Source organism: Corvus hawaiiensis, chromosome 4, assembly GCF_020740725.1.
Source record: "Corvus hawaiiensis isolate bCorHaw1 chromosome 4, bCorHaw1.pri.cur, whole genome shotgun sequence".
NCBI lineage: Eukaryota > Metazoa > Chordata > Aves > Passeriformes > Corvidae > Corvus > Corvus hawaiiensis.
In genome coordinates this window covers 11744365-11768206 of record NC_063216.1, presented here as the reverse complement: position 1 = coordinate 11768206, position 23842 = coordinate 11744365, and the positions used below count along the sequence as shown (strand labels likewise).

At 45.8% G+C, this 23842-nt stretch overlaps 1 protein-coding gene across 3 annotated transcripts in view; it reads right to left on the bottom strand.

The window, feature by feature from the left end:
• PRR5 (proline rich 5) overlaps positions 1 to 12396 on the bottom strand; it is a 105099-nt gene extending 92703 nt beyond the window's left edge. For 2 of the 3 annotated variants that reach the window (XM_048301557.1, XM_048301560.1), the window contains exon 1: positions 12228 to 12396. The gene's annotated coding sequence lies outside the window, so the exon portion shown is untranslated. The remainder of the gene's footprint in view (positions 1 to 12227) is intronic. The other variant, XM_048301558.1, reaches the window with a different exon arrangement.
• Between the last annotated feature and the right edge of the window lie 11446 nt (positions 12397 to 23842).

The window sequence follows — 23842 nt, the reverse complement described above, 5'->3', positions numbered from 1 at the left end:
AGAGGCTGGCCAACTTGTCTGCAGCCTGTAGCTGCTGCAGTGGCACTAATAGAAGAAGGCTTTAAGTTGACTTTTGGGGCAAAAATAAGAGTACACACCCCGCATGACATGAAAACAACATTAAGCCAAAAAGCCGGCCAGTGGCTCTCTGACAGCCGAATATTAAAATATGAACTGGTCTTGATGGGAAATGAGAACCTTGAACTAAATACTGCAAAGATCCAGAACCCTGCCCAATTTTTATATGGTGAACCGGCAGCAGATCTAGAGCATCATTGTCTAGAAATAATTGATTTACAGACAAAGGTGAGAGTAGACCTCCAGGAGCAACCTTTGCCTGATGGAGAGAGAATTTTTGTGGATGGCTCCTCCAGGGTAACAGCTGGAAAACAAGCTTCAGGCTATGCCGTAGTGGATGGCAAACATATGCAGGTCCTGGAAAAGGAAAACTACCCGCAAAATGGTCTGCCCAGTGCTGCGAGGGCTATGCATTGAAAAGAGGACTTGAGTTACTAGAAGGAAAAAAGGGGACCATGTATACAGATTCAAGGTATGCATATGGCATAGTATATACATTTGGTAAGATTTGGAGTGAAAGAGGCTACCTAAATTCAAAGGGAAAAACCTGAGCGCATGAGAAGTTGGTAAGAGAAGTTCTGGAGGCACTGATGAGAGCAGAAGGTATCGCAGTAGTGCATATAAAAGGACATCAAAAAGGGATCTTAGTTGAAATAGAAGGTAATAATCTGGCCGACAGACAAGCAAAGCAAGCAGCTTTGGAAAAGGAGGAGGCAAGGATGAGAAACAGTAGGATATCCCGATCTTCAATGAAAAAGAACAGGAGGAACTCAAAAAATGGTGGGGGAAAGAAAATGAAAAAGGCCAATAGATACTACCGGATGGGAAACAGGTCTTAAATAAGGTACTGACAAAACGGATTCTGGAAAACCTCCATCAGTCTACACATTGGGAGATGCAGGCTATATGCAATCATTTCCTGAGTAGCTATGGGTGTGTGGGGGCCTTTGAAATTGCCCTAAATAACTAAAAACTGTATGATCTGCCAGAAAATAAATAAAAAGGGAATGAGGAAAACTACACAAGGGGGGAGAGAATTGGTGAGAAGACCATTTCAAAACATTCAAATTAATTTTACAGAGCTTCCCCCAGTAAAAAGATTTAAATATTTGTTGGTCATCATAGACCCTTTGACCCAGTGGGCGGAGGCATTTCCAACTGTCAGTGCTACAGGCAATGTAGTCAGTAAAACACTGTTGGAGCAGATCATACCCAGAATGGCATTGTCAACACCATAGATTCAGATCGAGGCTCCCACTTTACAGCAAAGGTACTACAACAGACAATGAAAGCACTGGATATAAGGTGGAGGTTCCACACGCCATGGCGACCACAAAGTTCAGGTAAGGTCGAACAAATGAACCAAACCCTGAAATCAGTACTCTCTAAATTAGTGCTTGAAACCAAGTTGAACTGGATAAAATGTCTCCCTTTAGCCTTGCTAAGAATCAGAACAAAACCAAGATCAGATATGGGAGTGTCACCCTACGAGACTATGTTTGGCCTACCATTTTTAACCACCATGAACCACTCAGGATCCTATGAAGAAGGAGAGCGAGGTATCAGAACTTATATGCAAACCATAGCCAAAATCTTGGAAGACCTCAGAAAGAAGGGGTACCTCCCTCAGAGCACACCCACAGACTTTAAAATCCATCCTTTCCAACTGAGAGACTGGGTGTTGATCGGGGTATGGAAGGAAACCCCATTAACCTCAAAATGGGAGGGCCCCTTCCAGGTCCTCCTCACCACCGAGACTGCAGTAAGAACTCAGGAAAAAGGGTGGACCCATTTCACCAGAGTCAAAGGACCTGTACCGGAGCCAACAGAATGGACAGTAGTAGACTGAGCTGACACAAAAATAACCCTCAGAAAGAGACCTCATCATCACAATTAATCTACCTCACAGTGGCCCAGGCTCAATTTAAGATAAAGTTTGACATCTATGAGTTATTGTTTAAATGTTATTATATTTAATTGTTATTAATTAATAATCTTAACCTTTGGTATATTTTCTATCCTATTACAGATACGTTTAAAAGTCCACACCTTGGGAAAGGTAGAACATTCCTCATCTGTTTAGTAATCTGGCTCCAAAAGAAACATCCAAGGTCAATACGCAAGGGACTAGAAAGATGAGTCGCCGCGGCAGACTGGAGGAAGGGGGCATCAGAGGGGGCAAGACCGGGCCAGGTTCTACTTTTACCATGTGTAATACCTATGCAGCTGTAAGAGCTGGGAGAGTATATGGTACCAGACCCCTGTGGATACTGTGGTGGATACTGTGGATATTCTGTATCCAGGGGAACCAGGCTGGCCCCTGCAATAGGTACTATTACCCCCTTATGTGGGAGACTCTAGAATTCAAGCTAATCTGAATAGTAAGTGTATCAACCCGGTAAAGTTCAAACTTGCACTGAAGATGGGAAAACTTACTGGCTAGTACAAAATATAGGAAATTTTAAGCAAAAATTAGAAGGGGAATGCCCTATTAAGGCGGCATGGATACGCGCCGAGCAAGATCCCGGTGACAAAGTTATAAAAGGAAAGATCTCAGAACTAGACATAATCAAAGAAAAGGAGATAACAGGGTTGGTAAGAGTTGGGATGGAGAAGAAGAATGTATCACCCAAAATCCCAACCCATTCTTAGGTATCCCTGGAATCTCTAAGTTTTGGCGACAAATTGGACAGAGGGGACCAAATTTTTGGGACGCTCCCGAGGGTTTATTTTGGTTATGCGGGGAAACAGCTTATGTTACTCTACCTGGGAATTGTACCCTGGGGATTATTCGCCCCTCTTTCTTTTTACTTCCCCAGAACTTGGGTCGAGAACTAGGGGTGCCCCTATATGATGAATTGGTATGAAAAAAAATGGAATTTGATTGGGGGAATCCAGAAATGGCAGGACAATGAGTGGCCCCCTGAGAGGATCATCGAGACTTATGGCCCTGCCACCTGGGCCCAGGACGTCTCATGGGGGTACAGAACTCCAATTTATATGTTAAACAGAGTTATTAGATTACAAGCTGTCCTGGAGATAATAACAAATCAGACAGCCCTCGCCTTTAACTTGATTTCTTCTCAACAGAGGCACTTGAGCGCGGCAATTTATCAAAACAGACTGGCTCTTGATTATCTTCTTGCGGAGGAGGGAGGTGTTTGCAGGAAGTTCAACTCATCATAATATTGTGTGGGAATTGATGATCATGGCAAGGCCATAAAAAACATCACTAACAACACCAGAAAATTAGCCCATGTACCTGCCCAGAGGTGGACCCCTCCTTTTAAGGCCAATTGGTGGGACAATTTATTTGGAGGGAATTGGTGGAGTAAGATTTTATTTTTTGGTTTGTATGCATTAATAGGCATCATTTTTCTCCCCTGTGTTTTACCTTGTTTAATTCAATTGATTACGAGAATTGTGCAAAGTTCCCTGGAAAAATTAACAGAAGAAAAGATAATGATGCTGAAAACTGACAAACAGAAGGAGACTCCTGATACAGACAAGGAAACATACAAAAAGTACCAAAGGTTAAGAAAGTTGTATAGGATTATGAAGAGTACGATGGTTGATGATGGTTAAAACAACCCAGTCAAAGGATTAGAGGGGGGAATAGTTATAAACGCATTCGCGGTTGTTAAATGTTATATTGTTAATTGGTTATGTTGGGGCTGGATTTTCTGACCAGTTAATTATAAGAGTTAATTAATGTCAGCATTCAAAGTGTACGGGTGTAACACTCCCATGTAACCACTAGATGGCAATAGCTTATGAAGTGTCTTACATCACCCTAACATCCTGGGACATGATTGGTGGCCTCAAAGAACCAATGGGAAGGAGAATGAAGGAAATGATTAGACAAGAACACTTCCCAAAATGAGCCAATGAGAAGACTCTGAAAGGACCAATGGGAAAGCGGATTGAAAAATGAACCAATCATGGTGAACCAGAGACTGTAAGAACTCTTGTGGGCTTTCACCCCACATCCTCCTTCCATTACCTTTGCATACAGGGAGCACCCAGCTCCTCGAGAGTGCTGATCCTTTCTGCTTTGTCATTGGGGTCCTGGGTCTATCCTGGGTCCCCGCTTCCAGTTGTTGTTTGTGTTTTGTTTAATAAATCAGTTAAACCTGTTCAAGTGACTGACCGTTCATTTCAACTCTGCATTGAAGTTCTTACGGCCCATGTTTTAAAAACTAACTGATATTATAAACCCAAGTCATACCGATGCAGACAACAATGGGTATTCCTTTTAAAGGGAAATTTGGAAGCAAAATTTATTTACAGTGTTGGAATCACTGATAATCGCCAAATCAAATCAGTTTTCTGGTATTTCTCTAGATCGGGATATAGTAGTTAAACAAAGGAAAAGAAGCGGCCCTCCGCTCTTCCTGAAGAAAGCCTTAGCAGAGTATTTTACAGAAGGAAAAGTTAATATAGTGATGACAGGAAAACCAGCAGTACTGGCTTTCAGAGGGGCTGGATGAACACATCCAAGCTGAGTTAATGCACTTTCTGGAAGTTGCTTAACTTCTCTCACCTTTCTGATTTCTTTTGCAACCAAAACAATGACATTTCAGAGTTTCTTTTCTTCTAAATCTTCACTACAAATGGATGATGCAGGAAGTGACTTACACCAGGTCACTGGGTGAGGAACTTTTGTGACTCAAGTTGCACTTAATTAAAAGAAGCACATTCTTAAACCAGCGTTGTAAATGCTTGTCTGTATATTTCCTGCATGCCCTCCAATAAACCATTCATGCTGAAGACAGACAAATTGTCTCCAATTTTTAAAGCAGGCACTATGAATCAGAATAAACATACTTGTCCCTATCTAGCAACAACATACCATCTTGGAGCCTCTATAACTCTACCTGTTCTGCAGGAAAAGTATGTTCATTGTGGGATACAAAAAATTTAGTGGAGGAAAGATTGCCTGTTACAATATCAAACCACCCAGGAGACATAAGTTATCATACATTGTACTTCTCAGTGGTCTGATCAGGCTTTTCATGAACTGATCCACCTCGTATCTGAAGAGAGAAACAGAACAGTATCACTACTACACTACAGTATGATACTACAGTATCATAAAACCCAGAGCTGCACAACCCTCTGAAATGGCTCTTCACATTTTTGCAAGAATAGAGTTGTGCCTATTACTGGGCTCAGCAAAGAAAGAGGCAACTGCTGTCCAAGACTATCTGTTACAGTGGGGATTACTGTAACACGCCTATATCAAACCAGGAGTCCCGTGGAAAAGAAATATATATGGACGGATTCTTGGTAGATGTTTCAGAGATGTTTATTTCTCCAGCCGCATGGCCGGAGCTCTGCCGAGAAACCCTCACCGTCCCGGGCCCAAGGGTCCTTGCCCGCGCAGGGAAACACAAACCAACCAATAGGGAACGAGGCTGACCAGGGGCTACATGGCGGGGGGGAGGAGACCCTGACATTTCACCCGTTTATTTTTAACAAAAAGAGATGTAAAACTTAACATTGAAAACAACAAGGACAGTTTCAAAACAAAACAAGCCACTCTCCTCAGTCTTTGAATGTCCAAACAGATTCTGTGGAACATCTTAAGGCTGACAGAAGGGAGACAGAACTCTCTGAGCATGTTTTGTGGGGAAACTGAGGCAGGAGAGGGTTTAATTTCTTCCCTCCCCCTTTTCATCCCCCACTCGGCATTGGAAAGGGATTTTGGGGGAAACAATTGCCAAAGGTATGGTTTTGTGAGGAAACCATGGATGAAAAAACAGATTGGGAATACACTAGGGGTAATAGGACATAGGGTAAAAGGGAAAGGTGGGATTAGGAAAAGGAGACTGTAGGGGGGGCTTATAATGGAGATATTGTCTAACATGACTACGATTTTTTGCATATATACTGCCTTATATATAACACCATTAGGCCCAGTGACCTGCAATGCTTGTAACCCTTTTCTACCTTGTATAATTTTGAATTCCACCACCTCTCCATCTCCCAAGCTTGGGATGCATTTTTCAGGGTTATTCTTTTTAATAGCAGTTCTATGCACGAATATGTCTTGCTGGTTGTCACATCTCATTATAAAACCATAATTTTGTTTAACATTATACCATTTTACTATTCCTAAAATCTTAGCTACAATGGTATTTTCCTTTTTTCGAGTGGCTGCTGTTTTCTGTCTCACTGTGTCTTTGCTCTCTCTTTCGGTCACTCCCGTGTTGGAATTGTCAGGGCTGCTTGTGCCTGCGCGCTCTTCCCGGGGTCGCATTTGGGGCCACGCAGGCCGGGCCGGGCTGCACCGCTCAGTTCTCCGTGCGTCGCCTCCTCTGGTCGCAGCTTCGCTGCTGATGCCAGGCACTGCAGCCACATCTCGGCCAGGCCCCCGAGCAATGACTCCCCCGGACCCTGCTCCAGCACACGTTTCGGCTGGGCGCAGCTCCGCTTCACCGCAACCGCCGCCAGCTGCCGCCCGCGTGCCACCCCTCTTGGTCGGGCATTCACGGGACTTGCTCCACCACGTGCTGCGCGGGGCTGGGCGGGCACTGCCGGGTCGGGCCGCTCCTGCCACGCCTGGCTCTGCCACCGACACTGCGGTTCACATGGCTCCTCCCATGCGCAGGAACTGCCTCGCTGCTGCTCGCAGAGCGCTCGGTGCACGTGGCCGAGGCCACACAGTCTCTGAGCCAGGCTTCCCTTCGCCAGGACACAGCTGACATTGCTCAACAGTCTCAGTAATTAAATAATATTCACGAAAATATTCTTCCATCGGCATATTTTTTGACTCAAAATTTAACTGTGTCCAAACGGTGTTCCAGAAGTCTTTGGTAAGAATTAAGTCCCAAGAAACATAGAAAAAGTTCTTAAATGACCATGCCAGGAAGTGTTTCAGTTCTTTTTGAGCTTGAATCAAGCTAAAATTTACAAATCGTTGTTCAAGAATCATTTTAAGAGAGATGTCCATATGCGGCTCTGAGAGCCAAGAGTCTTCCCACGGTTCCTCCATAGTTCAGATATGGAATAGCAAAACAAAACCAAGAGGAGGAATCCAAAGTTTCTAGGGTTTACTCACACACATCAGTCGCTTAGGGATCGGGGATCATTCTGCTCTCAATTCTCCACCAGTTGTTACAGCGGGGATTACTGTAACACACATATATCAAACCAGGAGTCCCGTGGAAAAGAAATATATTTATGGATGGATTCTTGGTAGATGTTTCAGAGATGTTTATTTCTCCAGCCGCATGGCCAGAGCTCTGCCGAGGAACCCTCACTGTCCCAGGCCCAAGGGTCCTTGCCCGCGCAGGGAAACACAAACCAACCAATGGGGAACAAAGCTGACCAGGGGCAGGGAAACCCCGTGTCTGTCCCCTCAGGGCCCCTCTCCCAGGGCTACATGGTGGGGGGGGAGGAGACCCCGACAACTATCCATTAGGTTTTTTTGCCAGTAATGGCTGAAACTTAAAACAGGAAAACACCCCAAGCCTGTTGGTTTTCAGCTTTTATTTAAGAGGAGAATTCAGCATGGGTCCAAGAACACAAATTAACAAAGTCAATGCAAACCCAGTAAGATTTCTAGCCCAGCCTGCTGTGCTCAGCACTGGAGCACCTTTCATCACTTTCCTCCTTCCATATTCCCTCACCGCATGATCAGAACAGCACTCAAGATGCTCTAGTGTTTGTTTTACAGAATAACAGCAGACATGTCAGCTGCCAGCAAATGTTTATGTATTTCCTGGATCAGAGGCTAAAGATAGAATGAAACCTATTAATTCATCCATACAAATCCAAGCCACCACAGAATGACTGCCCTTCCAGCAGACTACACAGCAGGGCTTAGCATCTGACTCCCAGCAGAGGAGCTGACCTGGCAGACTAAAGAGCTGTGTTTCCATTATCTTCCCCCTTAACCCCAAAGACAGCTCAGACAGGGAGGATGTGACTCCGAGTCACCAGCCCTGCAGAACATTTTCCCCAGCTCTATGTGAGCATTACACAACACCAAACAACAATGCTACCGCCACTTTTCATGGAAGATTATTTAGCTTCATTGCAAGCAGCTTTTCTTGATGTTCAAGTCACCTTTTCTTTTGCAGCCCATTATGTCTAATCACACCCTCTTGCAAACACTAAGAGATTATGTCTCTTGAGTAATCATACCTTAAAGCAATGAAGTCTTTGCTTCTCAGATAATCTATATTAAGCATTTTTAATCATTCCTCAGAAATCAGTCCCTTTGCTCTCCTGATCAGCTCTTTCTCTTTCCTCAGAAACTTTCCAAGGCAAGTACCTTACGTTTATGTCAGAGAGCCAAATGCATCCACACTGCATGTGTAAAGCCTGTTATTCTTCCATTCATAACTGGGATATCACAGACCACTGTGCTGTCTCCTACTACTGCTGCAGTGCAGCAGCCACAGCCAAGCATGGGCCCTTGATTTGTTCCTGCCCTGTGACTGCAGGTGCACTTTCACACCCAATACACACATTAACCTATCACTCATTTTCTTCTCCCTTTCCAACCCTCAGTCTCCTCAGATTGTTCTGCATCATTGGTCTGTCTGCACAGGTACAGTTTATTGCCAATAACTGCAGGCACCCAAGTTTGACACATGAAAAGGTAAAACCTACCAATCTCTTCTGATGCATTTTACGGTGCCTTTCATGTTCTTTCCCCAGTTGCCATCATCCTGGCTTCTACATCACACTACTCCTGAGCAGAAACATGTTTTACTCTTGTACAGGAAATGCATTACCACATTCCCTGAAAGAACTACTACTTTGCCTGCTCCAACAAGCAACATAAAGGTACATCTGTGGTGATAACCCAGTATCTTTGGGATCACAACTGTGCCCCAAACCACTCATCAGCCCCCCAAGGAGATTGAATTTCAGCCTGAGCAACACAAAGGAGTATATTGTGGCCATCTGATGGACAGAAAGGGATTTGGGCTTTACAGTTTCTTTGAGTTTTCAAGCAATCCTGGGGTAACGTGACAGAAAGTAAACATCTTTCAAGTGAAAATATCTCATAATAAAATTGACATCCCATTTTTTTTCAGAACCAGTCTTCATTTCAGATCCATAATCATTAAAAGAAACCATCTTCAACTCAATTGTCTGAGCAGAGGAATGCCGAGCACCACTGTGTGGCATTTTCAGTTAGCTGTCAGGTTTCATTTAGCATTCTGCAGTAGTCCTACAGCTTGGTTCACCTGGAAATGCAAATGTATTTCCAGGATGGCATAAGAAAACAATACCAGAATTTTACCTCACATGACAGCTCCTTGCTCGGTTCCATTCAACTCCCTTTTCCTCGTTCCCATATACACAGATTTGCTGCTACTGAAAAAAAAGGCTTAAACAAGAAAATTTTTACCTACTATTTTTTCCTATTGAAAGGCTTTCCCTCACCCTTGTACTTAAATAAACCTAAACCACAGCTTAAATAAAGCTTTAAAATTGCCTACAGCTCCAACTTGAGACACAGAGAAGGCACGAAACTTCTTTAATGGCAGGGAATAACAGCACTTAATTCAAATCATCCCCATACGTTATTTTCCATCTTCCAAGGGCTAAATATGCACTAGCTAATTGATCTCTTTTAGCCACACCTCAAACTCACCAGTCTTATCCTAAGAAACCAGGGGAAAGCAAACACCTCCAAGAGGATGTGCTGCTGGACAAGCATTTGTCATCTTTTTTCTCTTCTTTGTGCTCAGTGTCAATGACTCCCGGGCCACAGACGTAGGCAGATAATCACCAGCTCTCATAATTCAACAGTTCCTTCAGAGGCTGTGACAGGGCTATTAGAGAGGCAAATTTTTATCTGACCTTTTTATGAAGGCATTTATTGAGCAGTGACATTGAACCACTTCAAACAGTGTTAAATGATCAGAACCAGACCTAATAGTTCTCCCCTAGTGCAAAGATGTTGTTGCCCACGTGTGAGAACAGCCACTTGTGTAAACAGAGGCACAACCTCAACACAGCTCAGTAGTTTGTGCTAAGCTACAAGGGATCAGAACACATTCTAGAAATTACAGTGCCTTTATGGTGCAGCAAGACAAGCTCCAATTTTTGCTTTAAAGAACAGCTTTTTGATTTGCATTTGGGATTTATTATCAAACACACACACAAAAGTGATACTTTAAAGGAAAACAAAGAAGTAGGACAGGTCAGCAAGCATGAATGATCTGAGTCTCCAGCTCTGGACCACTCTACCATGCTGCAGTTAATATCCATATTTAACTCTACTGTTGAAAGAGAAAATACTATTTTTAACTGTTACCTATTATTTTCTTCAGAGATTAAGTGCCACATACAGTTTATTACTGTATTTACAGAGCTTTTCATCAACCCCGATGGTTTCTACATTACAAAAAAACCGAAGTATTTTACTGGCATGCCTTATCGTTGCTAGATTTTACAACTGTAATTCTATCTGTTGTAAAAACTAAATGGAAGTGCCTTCAGAATGGAAGTAGTAGGAGTTATGACTGCAACCCAAGGATCAGATTTTTTTAAGTGCTCAGAGTGTAATTTTCTTATGCATTGAAGATTGATTCGGCTTACACAGACACATCTCCCTCACTGCTCCCCAAAGCACTCTGGATATAAAAGTTTGAATACTGAAAAGAAAGACCTGAACATCTAGCAATTAACTCTGGAGCCTAAAGACAAGCTAGAAGTGTTCAAAATCTGTCTCTGTCTTGGGTGATGAGTAAGTACTTCTGGAAATTCCTCTTACGCTCCGTCTCTTCTGCAATGTCATTTTTACTGAGTTCCACTGGGACTGTGTCTTAATTCCATATTCCTTCTAGAGATTTCCCCTAATTAGATTATTAATAAGAAACAGAGAAATGAAGCATTTAGTCACTCAATCAACAATGTACATTACAGATATGAAATCCCTGTCAATACATGTTTCATAGTAAGCCACTTATCAGTAGTCTACCACAGAAAAACTAGATTTACACACTGTATTCACCTGACTCCCAGAATGAAGTTTTAGTTCTGCTTTGGCTATGGGAGAAGTTACAGGCAAAGAACAGTTTTGCCAGGCAGTACCACAGCTCTACATTAAACTATGTACTAGATGACAAGTGGGTCCATTATTCTATAGCTGGCCAATAGTAAACTATTCCTTTAAATAAAGTTGTAAGAAAGCTACCTAATAATCACGTAATAGTTGTCTTTTCCTAAAAGCTAACAGGTGCAAGAGATGGAAGAAATTACAAGAATTTTTTTTGAATGAAGCATCAAAATTCAGCTTTAGACCTATCTTTCCATTATTCATCAACATGCTAGTAAACACAAAACCTGATTGTTTCCTGCAATTTACCGTGACTTGCTTACAAGTATGCTAGCTGGAAATGGTAAGCTTTACAAAATATAAACAATTTCCTTTAACCTTTTTTTAAGGCTGCTCTCTCTTGTTGCTTCTGCAGTATCAAAACACAGGCACACATCCAGCCTAATGCATTCCTGAAGAACATGAAGACACCCGACCTTTACCAATGATCACTTACGAGCTGCCAAAACTAACAGCAACCGCACACACACACACACGCACACAGAAAGGGACAAGCTCATCTCCTGCAGGAGCCATCGGAGACTGTGTACTTGAGGGTGGAAACATGCAAAATCATTCTGCAAAAAGTATTTTACCCATGCATGGAGGTCTTACTTGCGTGAATAAAGCTTACAGCAGTCAGCCCACAGGAATCACATTTACAGCCAACTCCAGTTACCTGAGATCCCTATTCCAGACTGGAAGAGAAGGAGAGCAGTGTCTGCACAAACACTGAATATTCACGCAGGGAGTAAAATCTGCGAGCCCGAGCTCCAACAGTCCCAGGGACCATCCGAACGACTACCAGGGCTATGTCTCACTGCAGCTCATAGCCATAAACAAAGCCAGGAGCCTCCCGAGCCTACTGCTCTCTACAAGAGCCCCCGACCTTCCGCCGCCGCCCGGCCCGGGGGGTGCTCGGAGCCGCTCCCCGAGCCCCCGGCACCGCACCCCACGTCCGCCGCAGTAGGGGCCGGGCACAGACCTACTCTCCCTTCGCCCAGCTCTCTGGGGAGAGCCCCGGGCTGATAAGACTCGGCGGCGGCATCACCCCGTTACCCCGGACCGCACGACCCCCACTCACCGTCAGCCTCAGACGGTGCACCCGAGAGAAGAGCCAGAGACGAGGCCCAGCCCCAGAGGGTCAGGGGTGCTGAGCTGCCGCAGCCACTCCCCGAGCTCCGCCTGGGGCAGCGGCTGGCGTACAATGCGCGGCCGCGGCAGCCACGCCGGCGGGGCGGGGACAGGAGGGCTGGGAGACGGCCCCGCGCCGCCGGGAGGGGCGGCAGGGAGAAACCCGGCTATAAACCAGGACCTCAGAACCACCAGACCCACCCAACCTCAGCCCGGCAGGGCCGTCTGGGACACCACCCCCCACTCCGGGGGGTCACGGCGGGTCCTGTGCTTCGGCCGGCCAGGCACCGCTGGGCTTGTCGTGCAGCCCCCGGGTTGTCCTGCGGAACAGGCCCGGCCAATGGGCCCCTTCCCTGCTCCAGCCACAGAGAAAAAAGGGAGTAGCGGCCAGGCAGCGACACCGACACTTCGTGCCTACGAGAAAGGTGCACGTGGAGGCAGCAGCACATTCACACGTGTCAAGGAGAAATTATGCTGCTCACGGTGCTCCAGTGTTGGAGGAGCTGGAAAGACACTTGGAAAGCATCACACCTTTTTCCACTGACACGCAGACCAGGGTGTGCAGTGGTCCTTGCTGGAGTTTTGCTGGAGCATGTGGTGCAGCGTGGGACTGGCCAGAGTGTGCTTCGCAGCCCCTGATCAGCCAAAACTGGTGGTTTCGCCAGGGCTGGAAGGGGTAGTTTTGATCTGAGTTATGGGATTTTAGGTAAACCTTGCAGGGGTTTGAACCAAAGGAGGTTTTCTAAAATCAATTCCAGGTTGACTTTCACCCACACCAAATCATGGCTTGGTTGGGGTATCTGGCAGGCACTCATACCCGCTTCAACTGTCCTGTTTGAGGGAATGACAGTGCCAAAAAGCAAGTTCAAATGACAGCTGTGTTTGCTTATTAGTGCCATGTCACAGTACCATAGGTTTCAACCTACATGGTCTTAGGGACTGCTAATGCTTCACAGTTTTCCACTTCCAGTGGAAGCTGGACATCACCACTTACTGTAACAATTTAATCCAGTTTGCATTTGAACTAGAATGACTTTAAACAGTGACAGTATATGAAGGAATCTAATAGAGGAGAAGTAAGGATCATACAAAGAAGTCCTCCTTGGCAATGTTCTGGGCAAATTATTACACTTTAAAAGCAATTTTTGTCTATTTCCTGACTGCAAAGAAAACAGCAGCAGTGTATGAGTTGTTACTGGGTCATTGTCATATATACCAGCCAAATTCATTATGTCTTTCATGATTAAATCATGAAACAACCAAGTTCATGACTAAGTAGTCCAAGAGTCATGTAAGCCATAAAGCTACAATCCAGCATAAAAGTAAGCTATGATTTTTCATCATCTTAAGTGACCCAAAAATCTGAGAAAGACAGCTTTGCCCTTCTAAATCTTCAGTGGAGGAATGAGAGGAATTTCCCCAGTTGCCCTTGTCCCTGAATGCAAGGAAGAGTTAATCTTAGAATTGGGGAGCAGTTTCTTCTCCAAATCTGGCATTTTTTTCAAACAGTAGGTCCCTAGGACAAACTGAAGCCCGTGGAAGAGACATTTTCATCACTGTCTGTTTTAAGTTATCTCTGTTTAATAAAATCTAAACCAAATGATTAAAACACAATTATGTATCATGCAAAGGAACCTGAGTTGGGTCTTTGATCCAAGTGTTACAGAATCACTATTGGTTCATCCTTTTTTGGTAGGAAAGGGTATCTGAATTTGTCATCAGAAGCCCCATATACATTCATTTGTTTATTCAACAAATCAAAAATGCACAGGTTACCTTCTTTCTGGAAGTTTTCCAAAAGCTTTGCTTTAAAAACCACAAGTAAACAAAAACCCAAGAGAAATTGGTACTTTCAATGAACTTTAGTGATGACTAGAGGATCATAGCTAGAGCTGAATGAGTTCTGTACTTTTCCGCAGCTCAGCTGGCTTCCATCAAAACTAGCATGGGCACTAAACTTCTGTTAGGAACCTCTTATGGGATCAGAGCCTCACTTTGCTGGATTAATTTGTGATTATGCTAGGTGGGTGAAATACCACCCCAATATGCTATCTTGGTGTGAGAAATACTTAGTTTTCACTGCAGGAAAAAACACTAAAGAATTCAAATAAATCTTGTTGCCAGATGGAGTCACATCTGTCAGAGTACTTTGCTAACAGTCAAATGAATCCAGCTGCATTAGAAAAAACACATCACTAGCAACATCTTCGTACTTGGGTCTAATCTGCATGTTTACACTTCTTGGTAGTGTAAGTGCAGGAGATGATGGGCAGAGTTTAGTACAGCAGAGCTACACCAGAAACAGTTCTAACACGGAGAACATGGTTCAGAGAAACCATCAACTGATTTTGTTGCTCCCTGTCAGTTCCACATAGGTATAAGTGCATCAGGAAGCAGACTAGGAGTGCTATAACTGCAGTCAGACCCAGTTCCCAGGACAGAAAAACTGCCTGGTGGAGAGTTATCTGTACATAGGAACCAAATATTAATTCTTCCCCTGCCAACCATGTTAATCACCAGGGCAGCCTGAGTGGCAGCAGTAAAGTCCAAGGTGAGCAGTGAGAACATCTGTAGAAGTCATGCTGGGTTGGACTGCCAAGCTCAAGGCCGCTCTTAAAGAAACCTGGTCATCCATGCACTGCTGGAGACCTTGGCGCTCATATTCTCAGGCTGCCAAAGAGACAGGAGATTGGTAAAGTTAATTTTAAGCAAATGTTTCCTGATGCCTCATATGCTGAGGTGCACATTTTTCAGATGTCTCAGTTATGGCAGCAGAAAGAGTTTTTAGGGCTTTGGGAAATGAAGGGTGATAGCTGGTAGCGGATTTTTGTGTCCTCAGCAGTTCCCAATTATGAAAACAAAGGCAAACGTCTTGCCTCCTGAAGTAAAAGCTGCCTAACAAAGTTGTGGATGGAAAGAAATTCACACCAGAACAAGCACAGGAAACCACAGACCTGCAGAAAGGATGAATTAATGGAAAAAGTTTGACGTCCTGATACTGGGGAAAGGCTGTGGAAAAGTGCCATCTCACACTGTGGAAGAATATGACTGCCAGAGTGGCCTCAGTTAAGCCATTGCATGCCCACTCCAGGCAACTTCATTCCACAGGTATTACTGGAGACATATTTCCCTCCATCTGCAAGAACAGTAACTCACAACCAGTCATTTTTTTAAACTCCTGAAGTAAGAGCAGAGACAGCTCATTTTCCACCAGCTGGTTAAAATTAATATGAGGCCAAATTTATTTTATTGGACACAGTTACAATGTTGGTGTGCACACTTGTTCTACATGTCCCTACTGTTGCATCTCCTCAAATGACACAAAGGATTGTTGTCAGGGAAGTTGAAGATGGGAAGCTCAAGGGATGTCATGACGAACTATAATCACAACTTTTTAAATAGGGCTTGTAGTTCAAAGGTACAGTGACAATGAGTTGGAAAAGGGAACTCACCGAGGCAACCAAGGCCCAAATAAGTGGTTAAATAACTTTCTCAGCTGTAGGACAACTGAGATAAAAACCTCTAACTTCTAGTTCTTAATGGAGCTGTAGGCCTTTGGTTTCTTCCATAGCCTGAATATCTTAGAAGTTGGATGCTTGTCTCAGGCTTCTTCCCTTCTCTAGCCACAAAGTAATTACCACCTTAGCATGGAACCCTCTCTATTGTTTCTTGGCTAGTGAAACTGTTCACTTCAGAAGTCTGTTTTTTTCATCTGAAAAGGAAAAAATCTCTGATTAGGGATGCCTTCAGGCAACTCTGTCTTAATTTTTTTTCTTTATGAGCTTGTCGGTTTTTGCTATCAGCTGAAGATAATAGAAGTATTTAGGAATAGAGTGGGATTTTGATTTGCAAAGGGATAATAACTTGGTTTTTTGTAGTGTCTTTTATCCAAGAATATCAAATGCTTCACTAATGTTAATTAATTGGTTCTGTCATAGCATCCAGCTGAGATGCTGATAACTATTTTGCAAAATAGCTGCAATATGCAAAATGCATGTACGGTTACTTACAACAAAAGAGATGGCATGAGTTGCTGAAGGGTATGTAGCAAATCAGTGATGTACCACTGATGTGTCTGAGACATCCTATATTGCATCTCATATTGCTTCTCAGAGGTCCAAGAACTTTCCAGTTGCCTCTGCGTCCCCTTGGAGCAGATCCCACTCAGCCCAGTCAGCTCAGGATGCAGTCGGCTGCGGGGGCCAGCCTCCGGACTCCGGGAGACCAGAGGTCTGGCTCGTGGGTCCTTCCACAGGACCGCTGCGATGGAGGCAGGTGGTGGAGGGAGGAGGCAGACTCAGATCTGGGTGAAATCTGGGAAGTTTATTGAGCCCTCTAACACGACCTTCCACCTCCCAGGGGTGCCCGGCTCTGAGTGAGCTCAGAAGGCACTTGCAGAAGGTTTTATGGGAGGGTGGTAACAAGGGAGGGATCATAGGAACAACCAATCAGAGGACGGGAGGGTATGGTGAATAGGATGAAAGGCGCATAAGGGAACCAATCATGAGAGAAGAAGGGAGGGACCTTTTTCCCTTGGCCAATCACACGATGCCCTAGCCAGAGCTTTCTAGAAGCCTGGGAGGGGTACCAGCACGATTGGCAAGGGCCAGGGAGGAGACAAAGGAGGGAAGTAGGGTAATTGACAGAGAACTGGGAGGGTACAAACTGGGTAAATACAAGAGTACAAAACCTGAGGGGAGACCTGGACTAAACCAAACCAAAACACACACTCACATCCAGTGTCAAAGTATCTCCAGGTGTGCTGGCAAGTTATGCATAAGTACAGCAGTAGATGGCTGCCACCAAGGGTTCAGCACAAACAGGTTTGAACATTAGAAACACTTTTTATTTTGGAGTTGTTTTGGCCAGCATTGGAGGCTATATGAAATAACCCAGAAGTTTCAACTTGAGAGTCAGCAGAAAAGGAAAAGAAACTGGGGTTCAGCTAACATTTCAAAACCCAGCACTGTAGACGATGGAATTCAGTGCGGTGTCAGCCTGAGCAAAACTCCTTGTAACAGCACTGTAGTGCTCTGCAGAGATGCTGGCTGGGATCTCTGCTATTTTTGCATTTAGTGTTGCTTAAACACCGCCTTGGTGAAGTCTGGCAGGGGCCCACAGCCACAAGCCCACCATCCCAGAGAGGAGTTGACTATGAACCACAGTGGGAAGAGAGATCCTCCTTGTGTTCAATCTTGTCTTGTCAGGATTGGGTAATTTTTGAGTGAAGCATTCATTAGGAAAATCTGAAATTTTTGATCCCAGTCAGTGAGGCCGCCTTGAGAATACACAGTGCCTGAAAATGCCTGTCGAGAATGCCAGGGAACCAAGGTCCTGCTTTGATTCAACTGCTGAGTTTGCCGCCAGGTCTCACACAGTGTGTGTAGGAATGTTGGGGTTTTAGGAATTCTCCTGGGGTTTTTTTCTGTTAAAGGAATTTTCTCCATAAATGTTGCCCGGGGGACAAATTACTGGGTGCTTAAGAAAAACAAAAGACCTGGCCACAGAGGTGGGGTGCTGTAGAGGAATTCCTTGTGGAACAGGGGCATAGGATACCCCAGAAGAGCTTGGGCATCCCAGGGCTGTTGCAGAAGTACCCCTGACGGGGCCTCAGGCTGAAGATAGGCTTGCTAGGCACTTGCTAGCTGGCAGTGTTGAACAGCCTTGGGAAAAGGTATACACTGGTCAGCTCCCCTGCTGCTTAGAGGCTTTCTTGTGGGAAAGGGGCATGAACTTTGAAAAAGTATAACTTGGTGAAGGTAAACAATAAAACTGGAGCACGATGCTCAAATTGTATCAGTGTTCGTGTCGTGACTCCGGCTGGCTCTTCTGCACCTGGGGCCCCCCCCCCCTCCCCCCCCCCCCACTAAAGGGTGCATCTTGCTACTTATTACCGCGGGCCTGGTTCCTACGGCATATCACCGTGTCCTGCAGCCATAGGGAGGAGGAGGAGGAGAAGATCCAGCAGGCAGGAATTGTGCAGCAAGATTGATTTATTTAATTATTTTACAAACCTTTTATAGACTTTTTTCTTCATAGTCTAATTGGACAAAGGACCAGCCACCCCTTGGGGGTGATTGGCCAAAATCCTAAAACATCCATTATCAAAATATTTTCTACTATACCATAAACAAGACTTTTCAAGGTTGCAGGTGGCTTGGTTGTTTACATTCCCTGCTACCTTTTCTGCGAGAGAGAAAAGTCTCTCACAGACTTAGAAAAATAACAAGAAAATCCTCGCTAACAGCATTTTTGTACCTACAGCTACTCTTTTTTTTTCACCTGGGTGCGTGGGCGGTCAGTTCCCGGCGTTTGGATGGAGAGAGAGGCTGCTCTTCGGCTGCCTTCCTTCTACTGGAGAAACCCCGGGATCCCAAGCCCACCTTTCCCTGCCCTGCTGGGAGCTGGGCCGTGGCCACCCTGCCCCCGCCGTTGCTTCTAGCCTTTGCTGTGTTGTACCCCTGCTCAGCCTGCCTGCCCAGACCTCCGGGGGGGTTCCCACCACAGCTCTGCAGTTTTGATACATCTCATCTGCCACCCGGGATTTGTGCTCATCCCTGCTGTTCCAGCCTCCTGTTCCAGCCTGCTGTTCCTGAGGGTCCGGCCGGACACCAGGATCAGCTGCCCAGGGGGTTTGTGAAACCTTTGTTCCATCTCTTCCCGGGATCCCACGCCACCAGTGCCGCGTGCTCCCCGAGCTCGCTCCAGAGCGCCCCCTGCAGCTGCGGGGGAACCATCGCACCTGCCCTGCTCACCGGGAGCCACCAGCGCCCCTGCCGGCTGGGATCAGAACTGCACCCAAGAGGAAAGGGCCTGACAGCCGAGAAGGCTGGCACTGGGTTTGTGATTGTTTGCTGTTACTTCCATAGTTATTGCTGCTTGTTTACCTTGTTATACACATATAAAATAATAAAGAACTGTTATTCCTATTTCCCATATCTTTGCCTGAGAGCCTCTTGATTTCAAAATTATAATAACTCAGAGGGAAGGGGGGTTGCATCTGCCATTCCAAGGGAGGCTCCTGTCTTCCTTAGCAGACACCTGTCTTTTCAAACCAAGACTAGGAACAGAACTACAACTGCGACTGGCTGCTTGAGGGAGGATCCGTCTCTGTCTTTTCTTTGTAACTATTAATTTTGGTGTGAATTGTTCACTATGAACTGGGCAAAGAAACAGGCTCTTGCCCTGTGACCTTCCTGTTGGACATGAGTGTTGCGGTGACCCAGCCCACTGCGGGGCTGGGGCAGCGTGATGCCAATCAATCCCAGCCCATCCCCTGGATCAAGCTTCTGGAAGAGACAGACTCAGAGGGTGGGTCGAAGGGCGGCTCAGAAGCCTAAGCCACACCCCCCCTGGGCGGCGCCTGGGTACAAGCTGCCTCCCCCCGTTCGGGAAAATTCTCGGTTACTTAGTTGTTCACTGGTTCTTTGTTATAACTCCTGCCTCTCAGTTTCCCCCAGTGGTTCTTGTTAAATTGTATCCTCCCCCTGGCTTGTAACTCATTGGTTGTTTTCCCCTTTCACTGCGGTTTTCAAACGCTCTATAAAACTGAGGACAAGCCTCAGGGGAGGATCCCATCGCATTCCATCCCTTCTGAGCTTGTTTGGGTTGCGAAACTTCTAACAGTAAACTTGTTAGGAGGCAGACCAGAACAGCCTCTCTCTTCCTTTGTCTCCGAGCTAACGCGAGCCTGTACTAACGGCTCCTGCCGTGTTCCCTCTGCAAAGAAGCCAGCTAGCTAGCTCAGCCAGCAGCACCTTTTCCTGATACCAAAGTCGCTCCAGCAACGCACAGAAATAACACAGCTGGACTCTCTCTGACCTGGGGCACGCCAGAGCTCGTGCCTCGAACACAAGTACTGTGTTAGGCTGGCGCACCAAGCGTGGGGCTCACACGAGTGGATCCCTGCAACATTGTGGCTGTTGGTGGACAGCGATAAGAAGTGTCTTTGGACTTGCCAACGCCTCTCAGTGCAGTCTGCTCTGTTTTAGGAGCAGTGTCCTGAGAGAAGACTGCTAAGTCCCACTGATTGTGCACTGAACTGACTTTGGAGAGCAGCCGTGCCTTGGAGAACACCACCTGCGCTTTTTAATTTGGGACTGGACACCTTTTAACTGATTTCTGAAACTTGTGTGAGTATCCCTGGTCCCTGATACTTTGTTTCTTTTTTCATTTTGCGGGTGGCAGGTAGAAGAAGTGCTGAGAGAGAGATGGGATCAAAACTCCCATAGCCCCAAAGAGAGGTTTTTCTCCAAGTTGTGAAATTCCTTGAAGTTAGTGGTTTTAAATTTTCAAAGAGTCTGTTAAAACAGTTTGTTCGCTGGCTTTTCTTTTACCTTCCTCAAGTGTCTCCCACAAATTTAAAATCTCCTGCCTTCTGGCAGGCTGTGGGGGATAAGATTACTGATTTAAAGCGAAAAGGAGACTCCTCTGGAGAAAAATTCTTTCCTCTAGTTCTAGTCCTTCGGGACTTGCATAAAATGGATCAGAAAGTAAAAGAAAAGCACAAATCCCCTCACAGTTCTTCCCGTATCCATCCTTCCTCCCCTCCTGTTCCTCATCCCACTTCCCCTTCATTGGAAAAACCGAATGGGGTGATATGTCCAGAGGCATAGAATTGCTCCCTTCTCTCTGGCCCCTCTCGGTCTTTTCGGCCACCCTGTCAAGTTAGCCCTGGCCGAGCTGCCTCAACCTCTTCCCAAACCCTGTATCCCTCGCCCTCTTCCCCAGCTGTAAGCCCAGAAAACTGTTCTAAACGCTGTTTGCCATTGTCCCCCCCCCACTCCACGTGTCTGAACAATGGCACTGACCATATGGCACAGTTCACCCTTCCCCCCCTTCTTCTTCCCACAGTCCCTTTCACCCTCCTACCCCCAACCCTTTCCTATTCCCACCCCCAGACTTGACGTCACCAGGTTCCTCCCACACATCAGGTACGGCCCCCTGTGTCAGGAATCCCCGCCCATCCTGTGACCACGCCTCCTGATCCTCCAACCCCGCCCCCTGTGGAGGACTTCCTGGTTCCCACGCCCCCTCTTCCGGTTCCCATAGGGTAGAAACCGGAACTGACGCCATCTTGAAATCGCGTCCGGGAGTCCCCTCAGCCCCCTCCTACCCCTTTGCTGCTCCTGTAACATATGATCGAACTGGCAATAATCCCACATGGAAACCTTTTGATTCTGCAGGGCTGAAAGGGCTTTGCAAAGCCCAGAAAGAATTTGGGAGGGAGAGTCAGTATTTAAAGAATCTTCTTAAGATAACTCTCACCAGTACAGTGATTGTGCCACATGACCTCAAAAGCATTTTCTGCTGCTTGCTTTCCCCATCCAAGTTGCAAATGTAGGAAGAAGGTTGGAGAAAGCAACTGGGAGAGGTCCTCGCTATTTTACTGCAGGATCCAAACAACGCCGGGGTTTCTATGGATCACCTTACTGGTAAGGGTTATTAGCCAAGCCCTAGAACCAGGCTCAAAATACACCAGAGCCAGTCCTGAATGTTATAAAGCAAGCAGCTCAGCAAGCGTTCTTAATGATGCCCTCTAAATTAGGACCTCCATTGAATTATACTGTGATTCGGCAACTACAAAATGAGCCATTTATTGATTTTGTAGATAAACTGAGGCTCGTAGTGGAAAGACAAGTGGAAGATCCAAAAACAAGAGAGCATGTTATAACACAAATTGCAAAGACTAATGCCAATGATGCTTGTAAAAGAGTGATTTGGGGTCTTCCATTCGAACCTCCACCAACCTTAAGTCAAATGATTCATGCTCCAATTCATCATCCAACATCGGCTCCAATTCATCAGCCAAATTTAAAAATGGGGAAAAACTTAATAGGAACTGCAGCCGCTGCTGATGCAACAGCATCTCAGGGCAATAGAAATGCTAATTGGGTCTGTCACAGGTGTGGCAAACCAGGGCACTTGGCTGGAAACTGCAGAGCTCTGGCTCCAACTGATCAGGGTTCCCGAGCTGTCTCCCCAGGGCAAATGACATCGCCTGCCACCAATGGGATGCTGCCAAAAAACTGACAGGACCGAATGGAGTGGCAGGGCCATGTGGGGGAATGAATCAAGAAACTGCCACCAGGAAAATGTTACCACGACCACTGCAACTCAAATGGACTCGGTGACACCCCAGAAAGTCATTGTGAGTTGCGAGAATCTGAGAGACTGTATATTGTTTGTGTTAAAAGATGTTGTACATTCACCAGCTGACATTTGTGTTACCCCAGAAATTGTTCAAGTGTGGCCACAAGGGTTCTTTCAATATCCAATGTGTTAATCCTCCCTATTTTCTTGCTGCTAACCAAGTTGTAGCCCAAGCTATTCTCCACCCAGTAGTCCACCACTACAAGTGGGACTACAACCCCACTGTCTTCTGGGCTGAGGTAGTTGGGAACAACAAACCCATTCTTAACTGCAAACTGTCTTGCCAAGGCTCGGACATCAGCCTGGCAGGAATGATGGACGCGGGAGCAGACATGACAGTCATTTCTTCCCACAATTGGCCGTCACACTGGGAGCTGCAGCTGGCAGAAGGTATCGTGACGAGTGTGGGGGGATCTGTATCTGCCCAGAGAAGCAAGGCAGTTGTCCAAATTGAGGGTCCAGAGGGACAGATAGCATCAGTCCATCCTTTTGTAATTGACTCTGGATTTACATTGTGGGGCAGGGATCTCATGTCCCAGTGCAGGGCTCTAGTCGAAATTCCATCTCAACCCCAAAATTTTTAGTAAAGGCCACTGTGGAGCGCCCCTTCCAGAAATTAAATTGGATCTCTGACTAACACGTCTGGATGGATCAGTGGCCTTTGAAAAAAGACAAATTGAAGGCGCTCACCGCACTCATTGAGGAGCAATTGAAAAAAGGAAATATCAAACCATCTAATAGTGCTTGGAATTCCCAGGTATTTGTAATCAAAAAGCCTGGGAAAGACAAGTGGCGCCTCCTACAGGACTTGCGGAAAATAAATGCAGTCATTGAGGACATGGGACCCCTGCAGCCTGGAATGCCTTCACCCTCCATGCTCCCCAAGCAGTGGAAGGTAGCAGTCATTGATATTAAGGACTGTTTCTTCCAGATCCCTCTCCACCCAGATGATGTACCCCGGTTTGCCTTCTCGGTCCCTTCCATCAACCTAAAGGCTCCCATGCAGTGCTACCAGTGGCGAGTTCTGCCGCAAGGCATGAAAAACTCACCCACCATCTGCCAGTGGTATGTAGCTCGCATTCTGTCCCCCATCCACAACTTAGCAGCAAAGGCAATAGTGCTCCACTATATGGATGATGTTTTGGTGTGTGCTCCTAACCAATCCTATTTAGACTGGACATTAGGGAAGGTAATCGAGGCCTTAGAGGCAAATGGATTTGAGATCCAGGCTGAAAAGGTCCAGAAAACCTCTCCATTTAAATACCTTGGACTAAAAATCCATGAACAGACTGTAGTTCCCCAACAAGTCAAAATTAATGATAACCCTAAGACCTTGCAGGAACTCCATCAGCTCTGCAGGTCCATAAATTGGGTGAGGCCACTCCTAGGGCTGACAACAGAAGATCTCACTCC